General features: G+C 46.3%; 1 protein-coding gene across 2 annotated transcripts in view; it reads left to right on the forward strand.

Annotated features, from left to right (window-relative positions):
• Nucleotides 1–1,837: 1,837 nt before the first annotated feature.
• SLC16A9 (solute carrier family 16 member 9) overlaps nucleotides 1,838–17,128 on the forward strand; it is an 86,836-nt gene continuing 71,545 nt past the window's right edge. Inside the window, exon 1 of one of the 2 annotated variants that reach the window (XM_033943286.1) lies at nucleotides 1,838–2,010. The gene's annotated coding sequence lies outside the window, so the exon portion shown is untranslated. Of the gene's footprint in view, nucleotides 2,011–2,147; nucleotides 2,259–17,128 lie in introns of those variants that run through there. The other variant, XM_033943287.1, reaches the window with a different exon arrangement.

A 17,128-nucleotide genomic window follows, 5' to 3' on the forward strand; every position in this document is an offset into this window, starting at 1 on the left:
CATTGTGTTGCATTAGATCTAATCTAATCTAAGCATCGTTCTTGTATGCCACATGTTCCCTATAAAATATAGCTTTAAATGGTTAACAAATTACAGATAATCCTTAAACTGAATTTCAGATGTCATGACATTTCTGAAATAAAAAAAGTCTTGAGATCTTTGTGGAACAGGTAATACGAAGCCATTCCCCCCATGCAGCAGAACCCCGATGACCCCGCCAACCCAGGGTTGTCTGTGCAGAACTCAGACAACCCTCTCACTGCGAGGACAACATATCTCTGTTCCAAACAGCAGTGGCAGCAGCACTGAACAGGCCGCTTTGTGGCCTTCCCTGTGCTGCCTCATTGATGACATCATTAGTGATGTAGCAGAGGGAAGGCCCTGGCGGGGAAGGCAGTGAAACAGCCTGTTCAGTGCTGCCACCGTTGCCATTTGGAACGGAGGTATGGCGGCCTCGCAGTGGGACAGGGTTCTGCTGCACGGAATGGGAAGGAGGGATGGAAAGATGCTGTGCAAGGGGAGGGGGAGGAAAGATGCTGCACACTGGGGGGAAGCGCTGCCGCCGGTGAATCGGGGAATGTTGGAGACATTCGAGAGGGGCTTCGGGGGTTGATCCAACTAGGGCTTATTTTTGGGGTAGGGCTTATATTAGGACCTACTCCGAAAATCATGCTAGGGCTTATTTTTGGGGTAGGGCTTATTTTCAGGGAAACATGGTGGTTCCTCAGAAACAGTCTTCTGAGAATCTTTCCAGATCTACTACACACATCTGTTTGCTGTGGTCCTACCCCCAGTCTTTCATCCATGAACACAGAATAGAAATAATTGTTAAGCAGTTTAGCATTATCCTTAGATCAGTTTCTGCATATTTGTCCCCTTCACCCTTGAGCCTCACTATGCCATTCTGACACTTCTTCCTAATGATTACATATGTAAAAAATGTTTTGTCCCCCAATTTTATCATATCTGCTATCTTTTCTTCCATTTCCGTCTTTGCTTTTCTGACAGCTTAACAGCAGAGATTCATAGAGATTGTGTGTGTGTGAGGGGTAGCGGTACAGTTTGTAGTCCAGCCTGGAGATGTAGCTATTGCCACCACAAGCAGAATGGAACGATTAAACCTCCCTCCACAGCTGTCAGTGCATCCAGGCTAGGCCCTGGACTCAAAGCTGTAGCTTCCCACTAGAACTATGGCAAGCAGCCTTATTTTGCTCTGCCCCACCCCATGTTCCTGCTGATGAAGGCTAGGGCCCATCTATAAGCTATGCCTTCTTTAGCTTAAAAGAGGCTTGGGGTCACTTGTAGCAATAATTTCCCTGTCTGCTACCCCTAACTACCCTGCTGGGAGTAGAGCAGAGCACAAAGCAAGATGGTATACATTCACAGGTACTCTGGCTCCCCAGGCTGTACTTAACAGCTGCCAAAAAGCACTGGGTCTAAGGAAAGATGGCTTTAAAGTGGAACGCAGTCTCCCAGTCTCAAGAATTACCCCCCAAAAGGCTGATTTGTATTCATGAAATATGGAACCAGTTCCGTGCTAAAGTTACCAGGACTTCCGTATTCAAATGTGTCGTTTACCTACTGAGAAAGAAAACATACACTAATGCACTTTACACGAAGGAAACCCAAAAGAGGGCAGATATACAAGCTCCCCAACTTGGCGTTGCGTGTACTTGGCTCCGTTCCTGCCGCCGGTGTGAGGCGGAGGTGATAGCTGCAGGAGCGCCCTCACCGCCTTCCTTCCCAGGGACAGAACAAGGCTGTCAACCGGTTTAGACTGGACTGACTGCAAGAAGAAAGAGCGCGAGGAGGCCAAAATAAACAGCACCCCCCCCCTCCCCCTCGATTAGCAAACCAGAGAGACAGAGAGGAAGAGCGAGGAACAACGTGCGCAGCCACCCGCCAACAATTACTGAGTAACTAGAGCGCTCTTATATTGAGGACGGCGAAAGCGAGCAGCCGCTGACATCCCGGGACGCGCCTGACCGAGGGCAGACACCGCCTCCTCAGGTAAGTCCTCCGAGCGCAGCAGCGACTCCCCCAAGACCTGCGGCGAGGAGGGTCTCGCGCTGCTGCTGCTCCTCTACCTCCGGGGACGTCAAACTGGGAAGCGGCCGATAGGATGCTCCTGAGCCGGCTGACGCGTTCTGGTTTCACCGGCGGAGACTAAAGACCAAGTGCTGTACAACTCCCCTGTATTAACCGTAGTGGTGCCGGTCGCGAGTTTAGCCCTCAGTTGGCTACTTAACGATCCGTCGGTAAGGGAGGGGGGAGGGGTGTCATTGCATTAGCAAATGCTGAAGGGCACAGACGTCCCAGTGGAGTGCCTTCCTACCCCATGGAGCCTCTTGCGCCACGCATCTATGTTCATCCCTCCCCTGCGGTCCATCCCACTATCCCTCAGAGCTCCCCCCCACAGCATAGCAACAATTGTTTTCCCCTCCCCTAGCATTTCCTTTATGTATTGAAATTTTAAAATTGTTACAGTGCAAAAGATTCATGAACATAACGAGAACAAGAAATGCTTGTATGGAAAAGGTACCAAAAAGAATCGAATAGAGGGAAATGTTCCTGAATTATGAAAGAAACCACTCTAGACTTCCATTTTCCGAGTTTCAAAGGGTAATTTGCTGAGTTATAAGAAAGGTTGTCTTTGTATTTTTTTTTGTACAGTAATATCCAGTTCCTCCACCTGTGCAAAGATAAATGGGTATTATCTTTCCGGTTATTGACTTAGTAGAGAAAGAGAGACTGTTCACTCTCTCCAAGGTGAAGAGCACAAGAAGGCACTTGCTAAAGTTAGAACGAAAAAGATTCCGTGCAAACGTAAGGAAGTTCTTCTTCACCCAGAGAGGGGTAGAAATCTGGAACGCTCTTCCGGAGGCTGTTATAGGGGAAAGCACCCTTCAGGGATTCAAGACAAGGTTGGATAAGTTCCTACTGGAACAGAACATACGCAAGTAAGGCTAGACTCAAATAGGGCACTGATATTTGACCTAAGGGCCGCCGCATGGGCACGATGGACCACTGGTCTGACCCAGCAGCAGCAATTCTTATGTTCTTATGGAAATAAAGAAGTCAATAAAGGCTTTGTCTTCATCTGAAAATTGTGCCAATGACTTGTAGAGTATATGATCAGGGGAGAGAGAATCTGTAAATTTAAAGACAAGAGAAAACAGCGAGGAATCTCATGCCTTCCCACCAAATATACCATTACCAAGTCCAAAAACACAAACTACACCAATCATATATGAAAAGTTATATATGAATCTATTCTAGAACACCAACAGAACTCCAATGAACAAGGTGGACTATGTAATAATATCCTTCACCTTGGTTGCACACAGAAAACACAGATCACCACCTACCAAAGAAATACATATTACTGTACAAACAAATAATGCATTGCACATAATATATGAAATGCAAAACTCAAGCATCCAGCCTCTGTGAGCGGTGAAATGCTGAAAAAAGAAACAGAAATGGCATATCCCCCTTCTAGCACCATCCTGGCTAACACCTTCTGCAATATGATCCAGAACCTTCTATTTTCTCTCCTACCCCATCCAACATATCCCCTCCCTCTTTCCCCTATGGTCTGGTATCTTCTCTCTCCTTTCCAGTCTCCTTCCTTATTCTCAGGTGTGAACATCCTGTAATGTATTAAAAGTTTGGTCTAGTTTAAATATTTGTCAGAAAATTATCATTAATATAGAATATATTGCAGTAATATCTCTGTTGCATAAGATTTTTTAAATATATATTTATTGTATTACTGTATTATTTTAATAAATTAATAAAATTTCAAGGATAAAAAAAGCAGTAAATTTGCTAGCCACAAGTAATCCATAATTATCTACCGGTCCCACCCCTCCTTATGCACACTTCCTGTTGTCACCATGGTGGGACCAGGCGGAGACTTAAGAGTACTTCTGTTACACCTACTCCGGATTCTGTAGAAATAGTGTTCAATCCCAAACTGTGAACTGGGTCTTGCAGAAATGACACTCACAGCTTTCAGCGCCTCCCACATTGCAGTGTAGTATAGTGCCCCCTTTAGTTTTTTCCTTCTGCAAGTGGACCGTGCAGAGGTGTTGGTGTTTCTGCTCTGCTCTAGAGAGTTGCGCAGGGACAGAAATTCCACCCATCCCCGCCCGTCCCCGTCAGGATCCTCTCCGTCCCCAACCGCCCCGTCAGGATCCTCTCCGTCTCCACCCATCCCCGCAAGGAATTACCTCCATCCCCACCCGTCCCCATAAAAAGCAGCAATTACTTCTGACAGGATCATCAATTCCACAGTTTCTTTTGTGTTTGCGTTGCTGTTTTTCTTGTGGAATCTCTTTGGTGGAACCCTTTTTCTGTTTTCTGTTCGGGTAATTAACTTATAAACCCCCTCTTTTACTAAGGCTGACGTGTCCATTATATTATATGGACGAACCCTACTTCCAAAGCCTTCCATCCCCGGGAGTCCCGTGGGCTAGAGGGGGGTCCCCGTGGGAGTCCTGTGGGCCAGAGGGGGGTCCCCATGGGAGTCCTGTGGGTTAGAGGGGATTCCTGCGGGACCCGCGGGATTCCCGCGATCCCTATTCCCGTGCAGACGTCTACTCTGCTCTGCTTTATTTTTTCTTTTTTTTGTTGAAAGGTTGTTCTTTTTTTAATATAAGATTATTCATTTAGTACAACAAATAAAAACTATAAGCAAATACAAATCAGTTCCAAGAAACAATAAAATCATACATTAACTATTTCTAGTCCACATTATTAGGACTACTATTATTACCCAATGGGGGAGCACCTAAGAAATAATACATATAAAAGGGAAATATATAACATAAATAATCACCTTATCTGTAGGCAGGATATTGTACAACTTCTTTTTAGGTCTCCTCTCTTCAAACCTCTAAATTAGTCTGGGATAAATTATCCAATTTAGATTTATCTTGCAAAGATATTTCCAACTGCGATGGATCAACAAAAATGTATTTATTGTTCTCATATGTGACCAAGCATTTACAGGGAAATTTAAGAAAGAATAAAGTTCCCACAGCTAGGACCCGAGCCTTTAGCTGTAGGAACTGTTTTCGTCTATATTGTGTTTGCTTGGAGACATTGGGGAACACATTTATATTTTGCCTGCAGAACAGGGTCTGTCTATTTGAAAAATAAAGTTTAAGAACAGCTTGCTTCTCTAGTTCAGTTTTGAAGGTGACCAACAGGGTAGCTCTTTTAGCAATATACTCATTAGATCAGTGATTCCCAACCCTGTCCTGGAGGAACACCAGGCCAATCGGGTTTTCAGGCTAGCCCTAATGAATATGCATGAGAGAGATTTGCATATGATGGAAGTGATAGGCATGCAAATTTGCTTCATGCATATTCATTAGGGCTAGCCTGAAAACCCAATTGGCCTGGTGTTCCTCCAGGACAGGGTTGGGAACCACTACATTAGATGACTCCAAAAATTGTGATATATTTAAACTGTCTGAGGATACAAGCTGATCTGTTCCCCCTTCTTCTTATATAATCTTAGAGCTTCTTGGGACATAATACAAATTATCAGGAAGAAAACCTTCTGCCTGATTATAATTAAGAATATCTTTTAGATAAATCCTGAGGAGCTCAATTGGGGACAAATAATGCGAACAAGGAAAGTTCAAAAAGCAAAGATTCCTGGATCTCATAGCATTTTCCATTTTTTCTAACTGAACATGAATCAAGGTATTATTCTTCACAGTCTTGTTTAACATTAGATGTTAAACAAGACTGGATCACAGATACAGATGTCTCAACTTTCTCATTTCTTTTATCCATTAACTCGGAGTTCCCTGTTCGTTCACCATCTTAGTAATATCAGTAGAAAATTGGCAAAGCTGTATGACCATGGTCTGTAATGAGCTCTCAGTTCTGTTAACCACTGTCCAAAGATCTTGTAATGTTATAACTTTATCACCCCCTCCTGGGGGTATTGAAGAACACTGAGGCATTTGAACAGGAGTTAACATCGTTTTAGATTTTTCAAATAACATTGAAGTTGAGTCCAAATCAGTTAGTTTAGGAAAAATTTTCTCTACTCCAACTTCGGATGAAGAGTTAATTTTCTCTATTATACTTAAGACAGTTTGGGATGGAGGAGAAGGTTCTCCAGAGGAGAGCGAGGCAGAATGGGACTGGAGGTCAATCTTACCTTCCAGAGATGTTACCAGATTGGGATTTAGGTGGCAGTCCATCGGTCCCATAACTAGAGCCGTTGGGATGACTTTAGCTTTCCTATTTCCCATCTTTTTCTCCTTATTTCTGTCCTGTTACTCCTCCTCGTGGCTCTAAAGGGGCCAAAGGGGGGGGGGGGAACAAGTTCGACCCTTTCAGCCACACTTACGCGGCTATAAGATCTTTTTAAAGTCAGGAGGAGGACCTCCCCTTCTGAAGCCGACAGCCCCTGGGGTGCCTGCCTGCAGTTCTCTCCTCCCTCCGGGTATGCAGCAGTCCTCTCTCACAGTGGCAATTAGGTCTTTTAAAGTCGGGAGAAGGACCTCCCCTCCCGAAGCCGACAGCCATTGGGTAATGGCCGCTGGGGTGCCTACCTGCAGTTCTCTCCTCCCTCCAAGTATGCAGCAGTCCTCTGAAAGGTTGTTCTTTTCGGTGGCTTCAGTGCCTTGAGACCCCTTATTCAGGGGATCTCTGCCTGGGGAAGGACACAGATTCCACAGAGCCAGACTCCAGCTTCAGAGAGCTAACCTTTGGGTGGACCTGTGGGGCCAGCCTGCTGTGTGCCATTTCAGAGCTTGGGGTCCAGTCCCCTGGGAGCCAGCTTGTCTTCTGAATTTTTCAGAGGCTTAAGTGCAGACTGAGGGCACCCTAAGAACCCCCCAGGATATCAGGGTCCCGGTTGCATGTTTCCCGCCCTCGTTGTGCTGCAAAGTTCCATGGAGGTAGAGGTCCCGGTCAGGGTCTGTCCAACTGGCAGCCCAAAGATTTCAAGAATTGGAGTCCCTTGGTGAAATTTCTGAGGCAGAAAATCCTTTCCCCTCTCTTCAGCTGCAGGAAATAGCTTACAGACAGGCACTGCACAGAACTATAGGAAAATTGGGGTGGGGGGAGGTGTCTGAAAATCATTTTTGAGGGTTTCCAAGGGTAGGGTTTAGGTCTTCCACCTCTAAAGCTCCTATTTTTGAGTTTTTAAAATTTTTAAATTTGGTCTCCACAGGCCGTTTTTAGTGCAATTTTTCTGGTGGCGGTCATCTTGGATTTTAAACAATCTTTATTCTAAAGCTTTCTTCTGCCTCAAAACCCAAGTTTCCAAGTTTATTAGTTTTTAATATCCCGACCATCAAGTGAATATCTGGCCGGTTAACAATGATTTGTATAGGCTAAAAATGTTATAAGCTAAAGTGAACATAGATGACATAGACTAGACAAACTGGATAGTGAGGAAAGTGAGGGGAGGAGGGGAGAAGTTACAAAATTTAGTGAAAGAGGGGGGGAGGGGAAGGGGTAGAACGTGAGGGATAGGGTGGCATTGTTGGAGCAAGTACTTATTCGCAGTAAGAGGTAGAAAAGGGAGAGAGAGAGACAAAAAAAAAAGAAGATTTGAAAAGAGAAAAAGAGTGATCTAGGTTCAATTGAAAGCATCTTGAAATAAGAATGTCTTTAAGCCAGACTTGAATTTAATTAGATTTTGTTCGTCCCGTAAAGATTGTGGGAGAGAATTCCATAGTGTGGGGGCAGTTACTGCGAAGTTGGTTTTTCGGGTGTAGTAAAATTCTTTTAAAGAAGGAATAAACAAGAGTTTTTGGTCGGTAGATCTTAATATACGAGGGGAACTTTGTGGAATTAGTAGTTTATCGAGGAATAGTGGTTGATGGAAAAGTTTAATTTTAAAAGAGAGTAGGATGATTTTGTAGGTGATGCGATGATTGATGGGGAGCCAATGGGCCTCTTTAAGAAGGGGAGTGACATGTTCAAATTTACCTTTTTTATATATTAGTTTTATTGCGGAATTTTGTATTAATTGCAGTCGTCGTAGTTCTTTTTGAGGGAGTCCGTTAAGGAGGGAGTTACAGTAGTCTAATTGGGAGATGACTAACACATGGACTCCTCAGCATGTGCCAGCATGAATCCATGTGTTAGTTGTGCTGGATTGCCGGCAGAGCATCCATGTACCGCATATTGTGGTGTGCATGAGGATGGGGCAGGATCTTCAAGCTTAGCCCCTTCACATCTTCCAAGGCCGGGGAGCTGTTCTGGGTCCGGAAGATTGGGAGAAAATCCCACCTGGTACCCAAAACTGGCGAGGGTGTGAAGCGCTAACACATGGAGCCTGGGGATCCCATGAAAGCCTTGCCAGTGGTCCATCAGGGGTCGGTTTTTGACCCTATGCAAGGCTTCTCCCTAGAATTTGTCCATATCATGTGGAGAGCACTCTTAATGGACCCGAGCTGCGTTCCACAGTCTCAAAGCCCCAAGCTTCCTCTTCATTGTGGTTTTCTCAGTCAGGGCCCAGTTCCCATGGAGAATCCCCAGTGCTTTGGTCTTATAGCATGGTTCTTGAGCACAAGGCCTTGATTCAAAGAGGCTACTCAGATGTAGTCATTGCCACCCTTTTGTGGGTGAAAAAGCCCTCTACTCTGCCAGCCTATGCCAAGGCTTGGAAGGCTTTTCAACAGTGGTATGAAGGGCACTAGATGGAGTTGTTATAAGCTCCCATTTCGGTGGTCCTTGATTTTCTGCAGGCTGGTCTGGAGAAAGATCTGGCCCTCTCCTCCATCCATCCATGTGCACAATCTCTTTCTTCTCTCCTCCCATTCAGCATTTTTCCCTTCATCCTCCCTCCCTCCCTCTCCTCTGGTTCCACCAAATGCTCTCCCCACCCAGTTCTGAAGCCCCCTCAGCGCGGAAATTACAAGGAGGTTGCCAGTGCAGCAGCAATCTGCTTGTGCTGCCCATGGCCTCCTTTGCTTCGGTGGAGGGGGGTGGACTGCAGCAAATGAGCAGTACAGAGAAGGCCACCGGCAGCACTGGAAAACACAGGATTAGTCACTTCTATCCTCCACTTCCTGCTCCCCCTGCCCCAGACTGACATCGCACTTACAGTTCTGCTCAAGAAGTGGACGCCAATGCGCTGTGTAGAGCTGATGCAGGGCTTTGAGTATTTGTGCATGCTCAAGGCTTCTGGATTCCCTTGAGAATCTCAGAGAGGGCGGGAACCAGCAGGCCTTGAGCAAGTGTAGAAACTCAAGGCACTTTTTCAGCCAGTATGGAGTGTTAGCGTTGGCTTCCTGAGCAGTGAACACTAGAACTGTAAGTACAATGTTGGTCTGGGGCAGGGGATTGTAGGTAGTGGAGGATAGGAGTGCCAGTCATCATGGGGAGATAGCAGTGCCAGTCATCGAAGGGGGGTGGAGGATAATAGTGCTGGTCATCGGGGAGCTGGAAGATAGCAGTGCCGGACATTGAGGGAGTGGAAGATAACAGTATTGGTCATCGGGTGGGGAGGGGAGGAAAAAAAAGCACCATCATTAGAAAGAGGCTCGAATATAAACAGAGACCCCCATTTTTTGGCCCAAAAATGTCAGTTTATTTTAAAGTATATATGAGTTGAAGAATGGTTGCGTCCAGTCCCATGTGAATGAATGTACCTGGAGAGTCAGTCTGCCATATAAGACAATAGTTTTCAATCCAGACCTTGAGGAATACCTGGCCACTTCAGTTATCAGGATACTCGCAATAAATATGTATGAGATATATTTGCATGCAATAGAAGTAGTACATGCTAATACATCTGATGCATATTCTTTGTTGATATCTTGATAACCTGACTGGCCAGGTGGTCCCTGAGAACCTATTTGGGTTTCTGTCAGGTACTTGTAAACCTGGCTTGGCCACTGTTGTAATCAGGACAGTGGGCTAGATGGACCATTGCTCTGGCCCAATATGGCTATTCTTATGTTTCTATTACTGGGTTGAAAATCACTGATTATAAGGAGGTTTTCCCCCCTTTATTTGGCAGGTGGGTAGAGACTACCAAATAGCTCCCCAACACCCTCAAGGTCTAGATAGGCCTTTCTGAACCTACCTGTCTCCCTGGTGGTCCTAGTGGTATCGCTGGAGGTGGGAGTGAAGCCTGCTTGCTCCTGCCTCTTACGGCTGAACTTGCAGAATGGCTGCTGTGACCTCTTGAAGCAGCTTGGGGTTCTAAATTCACCCACTTAGCTATGCAGGTGCTAACACTGAATATTGCTGGCACTTGTATAACCCCCTATGCAGGTGCTAACACTGAATATTGCTGGCACTTGTATAACCCCTGACACCTCTCCAGTACTGCCACCAGCACCACCCCTGACCTGTCCACTTTTTGTTGGGTTGTCAGTGGGGTACTCATTGACCCAGTCCAGTTTAAGTGCTGTTGAATATCCCTACTTAGGCAGTGATAAGCAATTTAAGCCAGAAGATGCTCCTGTCCACTTAAATTGATTTGAGTATTGCCCAGGTACTTTTTTTAAGTATGTCAGGTTTAGAGGTATGGTCGGGTCAACAGCGGAAGCAAAATGGGGCTGATGCAGACCACAGGGACTCTGCGACCTCAGACATTTTAGGAGGTTTCTGTTGTTGCTCCCCCATAGTAGGGAGCACACAGCTCTGCATCTCTATGTGGCACTTAATTGGCTCTTTAAAATACATTGTAATATGCTTTGTGCTAATATCTACCCTGGGAAATAACTTCAGCAGAGAAACCTTTTTTACATACAGCAGCCATTAATGAGCAGGTAAACTGCTTATTCTCTGAGGACAAGCAGGCATAATATTTTCATATGTGGGTGATGTCACCTATAGAAGCTGGTACAGACACTACCAAGTGCATTTCACTTTAAATCTTTAGGCAGTGCCCATACCGTGCATGTACCAGTGCCTTCACGCCCAGCATTGGCTCACGGGACCATCAGTTGCTCGTTTACTGTATAGCTGAAAAGCTGTGTCTTCAATTTTGGTGTGTCAAACTTTTGCCTCTTTTTTGTGCCTTCCTATACTTATTTTTTAGTGATTTCCTCATAATTTGTTGTTTTTATTGTGTTCTAGGACTTTACTCAGCTTTGGTTCATTTTTATAAATTTTTAATTTTTTAGTCTTTAGGCCATTCCAAACCCTTTTTTCCTTCTGGGAGTGTCAACTGTTTTCAGCATCCTAGTTACCAACCTCCTTGAGCCTTTGAGCTCTTTGACTTAGTATTGGCCATTTTCCCCTCCATAAGAGGGTACGGAGTGGTTCTGAATGTAATCAAATCATTTCAGGCTGTGATCCACATAATTGGTTTGTTCAGTGTCTGGGTCCCAAACATTGGGACATTCGCTGTGCCCTCTGTCTTCAAATGTAAAAGAGGTCACTAAAAGCCCCAAAACTTCAGTTTGAAAAACTTTTTCATACCGCTTAAGCATTGATGGAGGACTTGGAACCTGAAACCCAGCTTCCTATGGCTTGGGCATCTGCATTGGCACCAAGTGCATTGATATCACATCTAGAGAGTTGGGCTTTGGGCTCCTTAGACCCAAAGGACTGTGCCACCTCTTCATCTGTGCCTCACGCATTGAGGGATGCAGCATGTAAGAAAGCAAAAAAGCACATACATTCTTCCAAGTTTCTGCTCCAGACTTTATACCCTCATTTGAATGGTGTCAGGTGCCTTAATCATTCATTGGGGGCACAGATTCCTCTCTGCATTTCCTCCAAAACCTCTCCTCGGGAAAACTCAAACTTCACCATTTCTGCTCCTCCTAGAGTTCTCGACCAAGAAACCATGCAAGTTGCAGCTGTTCCCAATACTACTGATGCCAAATGAGAGATCCCTCCTTCACCTCAACTCTGCTCCTTATCATTAACAGCATGTTTTTTTTCACCAAGCAAGTAAATTCTTCCTCCCCCTCAGATGCAGTATCTGCAGTCATTGAAGCGTCTAGAAAACCTTTCATTCAGTGCTATTACCGCTTCAAATGAACAAGATTTTCTTCCTGGTATACTTTGCATTCTCTGGAATCTATCATCTGGCTAACTGTGGTCTAAAAACCAATTTGGTTCATGTACATCTCTTCTGTCAATCTCTTCCTTGGACAAAAGTCTCTCTGTTCACCCCTTGTTAGCCTATTTCATGAAAGGCCTATTCCACATGAAGTCACCTATCAAGCCTCCACCTGTTTCTTTGGATCTTAACATCTGCTCCCATGAAGTCTTTCTTTAAGCTGCTTACATCTTGCTCTCTGAAACTTGGAAAGTCATTTTCCTCATTGCCCTCACCTCTGCACGCTATGTGAGTGAACTTCATGCTCTTGTATCGGGATAGACTGGAGTCTTGGAAACTCAAAATGCACTAGGGAGACTGGATTCCTGGAGGCTATACAGGACTGCTTCATGGAGCAGCTTGTCAGAGAACCGACAAGAGGGAATGCCACTCTGGATCTAATCCTCAATGGGCTAAGAAGACCTGCAAAGGAAGTGGAAGTAGTAGGGCCGTTGGGAAACAGCGATCACAATATGATCAAGTTCAAAGTTGAAGTAGGAACAGTGGCGTACCAAGGGCGGGGGGGGGGGGGGGGCGTCCGCTCCGGTTCACACCCCAAGGAGGTGCACAGCTGGCCACCCTCCAGTGTTCTCCCTAGGGCAGTGGTCGGCAAACTGCGGCTGGTGGCTCGTCTACAGCAAGGGTGCCCAACCTGCTTCCCTTCCCTTCTCACTGCCCTCCCCCAAGCCACCGCTGCCATTGGGGAACAGGCCGGCACCGTGTTCTGAGATCGCCCTGCTTCTCTTCCCTGTGGGACCGACCAACTCTCGCTACTCGATGTTTGGCTGGCCCAGAACGTCCTCTCTGATGTTAGAATTGACGTCAGGTGGCGAGAGTTGGTCGGCCCCGTGGCACCGGCCTGTTCCCGATGGCGGCAGTGGCAGCATGTTTCCCAATGGCAGTGGCATGGGAGAGGGCAGGAAGCCAGAAAGAAAGAAAGGGGGGCACAGGGAGCCAGAAAGAAAGAAAGGGGTCAGGGTGAAACAAAGAAAGAAAGAAAAAAAAAAAATGGAGCATGGAGAGAGAGAAAGACAGACATAGAGAAAGAAAGGGGGCATGAAGAGAGAAAGAAAGAAGGAAGTAGGGTGAAAGAAAGAAATGGGGCACGGAGAGAAAGAGAGAGAAAGACAAACATACAAAAAGAAAGGGGGCAGGGTGAAAGAAAGAAATGGGGCACGGAGAGAGAGAGAAACACAGACATACAGAAAGAAAGGAGGCATGGAGAGAGAAAGAAAGAAGGGAGCAGCGTGAAACAAAGAAAGAAAGAAATGGGGCACGGAAAGAGAGAAAACCAGACATACAGAAAGAAATGGGGCATAAAGAAAGAAAGAAATGGGGCACGGAGAGAGAGAAAGAGACATACAGAAAGAAAGGGGGCATGGAGAGAGAAAGAAAGAAGGGAGCAGGGTGAAAGAAATGTGGCATGGAGAGAGAGAGAAAGACAGACATACAGAAAGAAAGGGGGCATGGAGAGAGAAAGAAAGAAGGGGGCAGGGTGAAACAAAGAAAAAGTTGGGGGAGGGAATGAGGTCTGGAGGAGAGGAAGCATACAGGAGGCTGAAAGAAGGAAAGAAATGTTGGGTGTACAGTCAGAAGAATAAAGTGCAACCAGAGACTGATGAAATTACCAAACAAAGGTAGGAAAAATGATCTTATTTTCAATTTAGTGATCAAAATGTGTCTGTTTTGAGAATTTATATATGCTACATAAGAACATAAGAATTGCCACTGCTGAGTCAGACCAGTGGTCCATCATGCCCAGCAGTCCGCTCACGCGGCGGCCCTCTGGTCTAAGATCAGCACCCTAACAGAGACTAGCCCTACCAGCGCACGTTCTTGGTCAGCAGAAACTTGTCTAACTTTGTCTTGAATCCTTGGAGAGTGTTTTCCCCTATAACAGCCTCTGGAAGAGCATTCCAGATCTCTACCACTCTCTGGGTGAAGAAGAACTTCCTTACGTTTGTACAGAATCTATCCCCTTTCAACTTTAGAGAGTGCCCTCTTGTTCTCCCTACCTTGGAGAGGGTGAACAACCTGTCCTTATCTACTAAGTCTATCCCCTTCAGTACCTTGAATGTTTCGATCATGTCCCCTCTCAATCTCCTCTGTTCGAGAGAGAAGAAGCCTAGTTTCTCTAATCTTTCGCTGTACGGCAGCGCCTCCAGCCCCTTAACCATCTTAGTCGCTCTTCTCTGGACCCTTTCGAGTAGTACTGTGTCCTTCATGTACGGCGACCAGTGCTGGACGCAGTACTCCAGGTGAGGGCGTACCATGGCCCGGTACAGCGGCATGATAACCTTCTCTGATCTGTTCATGATCCCCTTCTTTATCATTCCTAGCATTCTGTTTGCCCTTTTTGCTGCCGCTGCACATTGTGTGAACGGCTTCATGGACTTGTCGATCAGAACTCCCAAGTCCCTTTCCTGGGAGGTCTCTCCAAGTACCGCCCCGGATATCCTGTATTCATGCATGAGATTTTTGTTACCGACATGCATCACTTTACACTTATCCACGTTGAACCTCATCTGCCATGTCGATGCCCATTCCTCGAGCTTGATTATGCTGTCTATATTTTGCACTATGGCCCTCTTTTACTAAATCGCAATAGCGTTTTTTAGCGCAGAGAGCCTATGAGCGTCGAGAGCAGCGTGGGGCATTCAGCGCAGCTCCCTGTGCTAAAAACGCTATTGCGGTTTAGTAAAAAGGGAGGGGTTATATTTGTCTATTTTTGTGTAGTTATTACTGAGGTGACATTGCATAAAGTCATCTGCCTTGACCTCTTTGAAAACCCGCGGAATATAAATGATAATTAACATTTTCTCTGTGTACAGTGTGCTTTATGTTTTTAAAATTTTATTGTTGGTAGATCATTTTGACTTGGCTACGAAGGTAAGGGAGAGGGAGGGGAGCTGCTGAAAGACATCTAGTAATCCTTGCAGGCTTGACTGTGCAGGGAATTATTTTTGTAAAATCATGCTTTGTTATGTGACTGGCATTATTTAGACTTTAATTTCTATGAATGAATAGAATGAAAATGATATAAAATTACTTGCTTGTTTTTATGTGCGTGCGCTGCAGGAAAGTGGAAAGAGAGTGGGCTGAGGACGCTGAAGGGAAATGGGGAAGAGAGAATGGGGAGAAGACGCTGATTTATAAATTGACAATTGTACAGAATATTGTTTCTTTTTATACTTTAATATAATAAGTTCAATATAAAACAATTCAAGGCTTGTGTGGATGGAATCAGGAGGTTTCTGGGGATGGGGACCGTGCTTAGGAGAAGGGGAGGGGACGGAGACAAAATTTTTCCCCCTGTCATTCTCTAGGCTATGCCACAAATCAATTTCAACTACGTACGGACGAGCGGGGTGTCAGTTGGGTTGACGTAGCCATTGTAGCGCAAGCGGGCATGGGGTATGGCTCTCAAAAAAAATCTTAATCGTACTGCTGATTTAGGCTCTTTTGACTAATTAGTTTGCCTACCACTGCCCTAGGGCCTTTTAGCCAGGCGCTGCGCCCAGCTAATTTAGTTAATCACCCAGCTGCCGTCTATCGCGAATCTTGCTGCTTCTCAACATTAACAAAAAACAACCCCCACCTCTCACCGGCTTGGCGATTTCCCACCTTAGCCCATAGCGAACTCATGCTTCGGGACTTTAAGGTGTGCATGTCAGCTTCCCTTCTCTTCCCTCCGAAACTGGAAGTTACATTCCGGGGGGGAGGAGAAGAGAAGGCAAGCACACGTTTGAGCCCCGGAGCATGAGTTCGCTAGGGATAAGGTCAGCGACGGAGGGAAGCTAAGGGAGACAGGTCAGCAACGGAGGGAAGTTAAAACTTGTCTTGCTGCTCTTCCTTGCTACGGGCCTTCCTGGCTGCCAGGTCCTGCCTACTTTCTGTTTCTGCGAAGGGAGGACCCGGCAACGAGGAAGGCCCGAAGCAAGAAAGAGCAGCAAGATGTCAGCAATGGCGGGAAGCTTGCGACTCCGCCAATGGGAAAGATGGGAAGAGAAATGCTGCTGCTGCTGCACCCAAGGAGAGGGGAAGAGAGATGCTGTTGCTGCACCCAAGGGGGGGAGGGGGGAAGAGAGATGCTGCTGCTGCACCCAATTGGGGAGGGGGCAAGAGAGAAGTGCTGCTGCTGCACCCAATGGGGGAGGGGAGGAGGAAAATAAATGTTCTGCTGCACCCAATTTTTTTGGGGGGAAGGGGGAAGAGAAATGCTGCAGCACCCAATTGGGGAGGGGGAGGGGAAGAGAAGTGTTGCTGCTGCACCCAATTGGGGAGGGGGAGGGGAAGAGAAGTGCTGCTGCTGCAGCACCAAATTGGAGAGAGAGAGGAGATAAGGAATACCAGGGAAGGCAGAGGAAAGAGATACCAAGACCATGGGAGGAAAGGAAAGGAGCTACCAGACCATGGAGGAGGGGGGGGAGAGATGTCAAGGAGGAGGGGGAGGAGGCAGATGCCAGACCAGGTGGAAGGAAGGAGAGAAAGGAAGGAGAAGAGATGCTAGATCATGGAGTGGGAGGGGGAGATGGAAGGATAGTAGAGAGATGCCAGGGCATGGGGGGAAAGGAAGGGAAACTAAAGGAGACAAAATGCCAGACCAGAGGGAAAGAAAGGAGAGGAGGTGTTAGAGGGAGAAATAGAAGGGAGATGCCAGTGCATGGGGGGAGAGAAGGGAAGGAGATAAAGATTCCAGACCATGGGGTGGAGTGGGAAAGAAGGAAGGAAAGGAGAAGAGAGAGATGCCAGAGCATAGGGGAGGGGGTGAAGCCAAAATGAATCATGTACAAAGGAGAGAAAGGGCACAAGATATAGAGTTTATTGAAGGGACATAGAAAGAGGGAAGATGCCATATGGAACAGAGAGAGGGTAGACAGTGGATGCAAAGGGCAGAGAGAGGGTGGACAGTGGATGCAAGGGGCAGAGAGAGGGTGGACAGTAGATGGAAGGGGTAGAGAGAGAGGGCACAAGCTGGGTGGAAGGGGCAAAGAGAGGGCAGATGCTGCATGGAAGGGAGAGAGGACAAACGCTGCATAGAAAGAAGAGAGCAAAGAGAAGATGATTAAAGCAGAAACGACA

The sequence above is a fragment of the Geotrypetes seraphini genome, chromosome 4 (assembly GCF_902459505.1).
Source record: "Geotrypetes seraphini chromosome 4, aGeoSer1.1, whole genome shotgun sequence".
NCBI classification, from domain to species: Eukaryota; Metazoa; Chordata; class Amphibia; order Gymnophiona; family Dermophiidae; genus Geotrypetes; species Geotrypetes seraphini.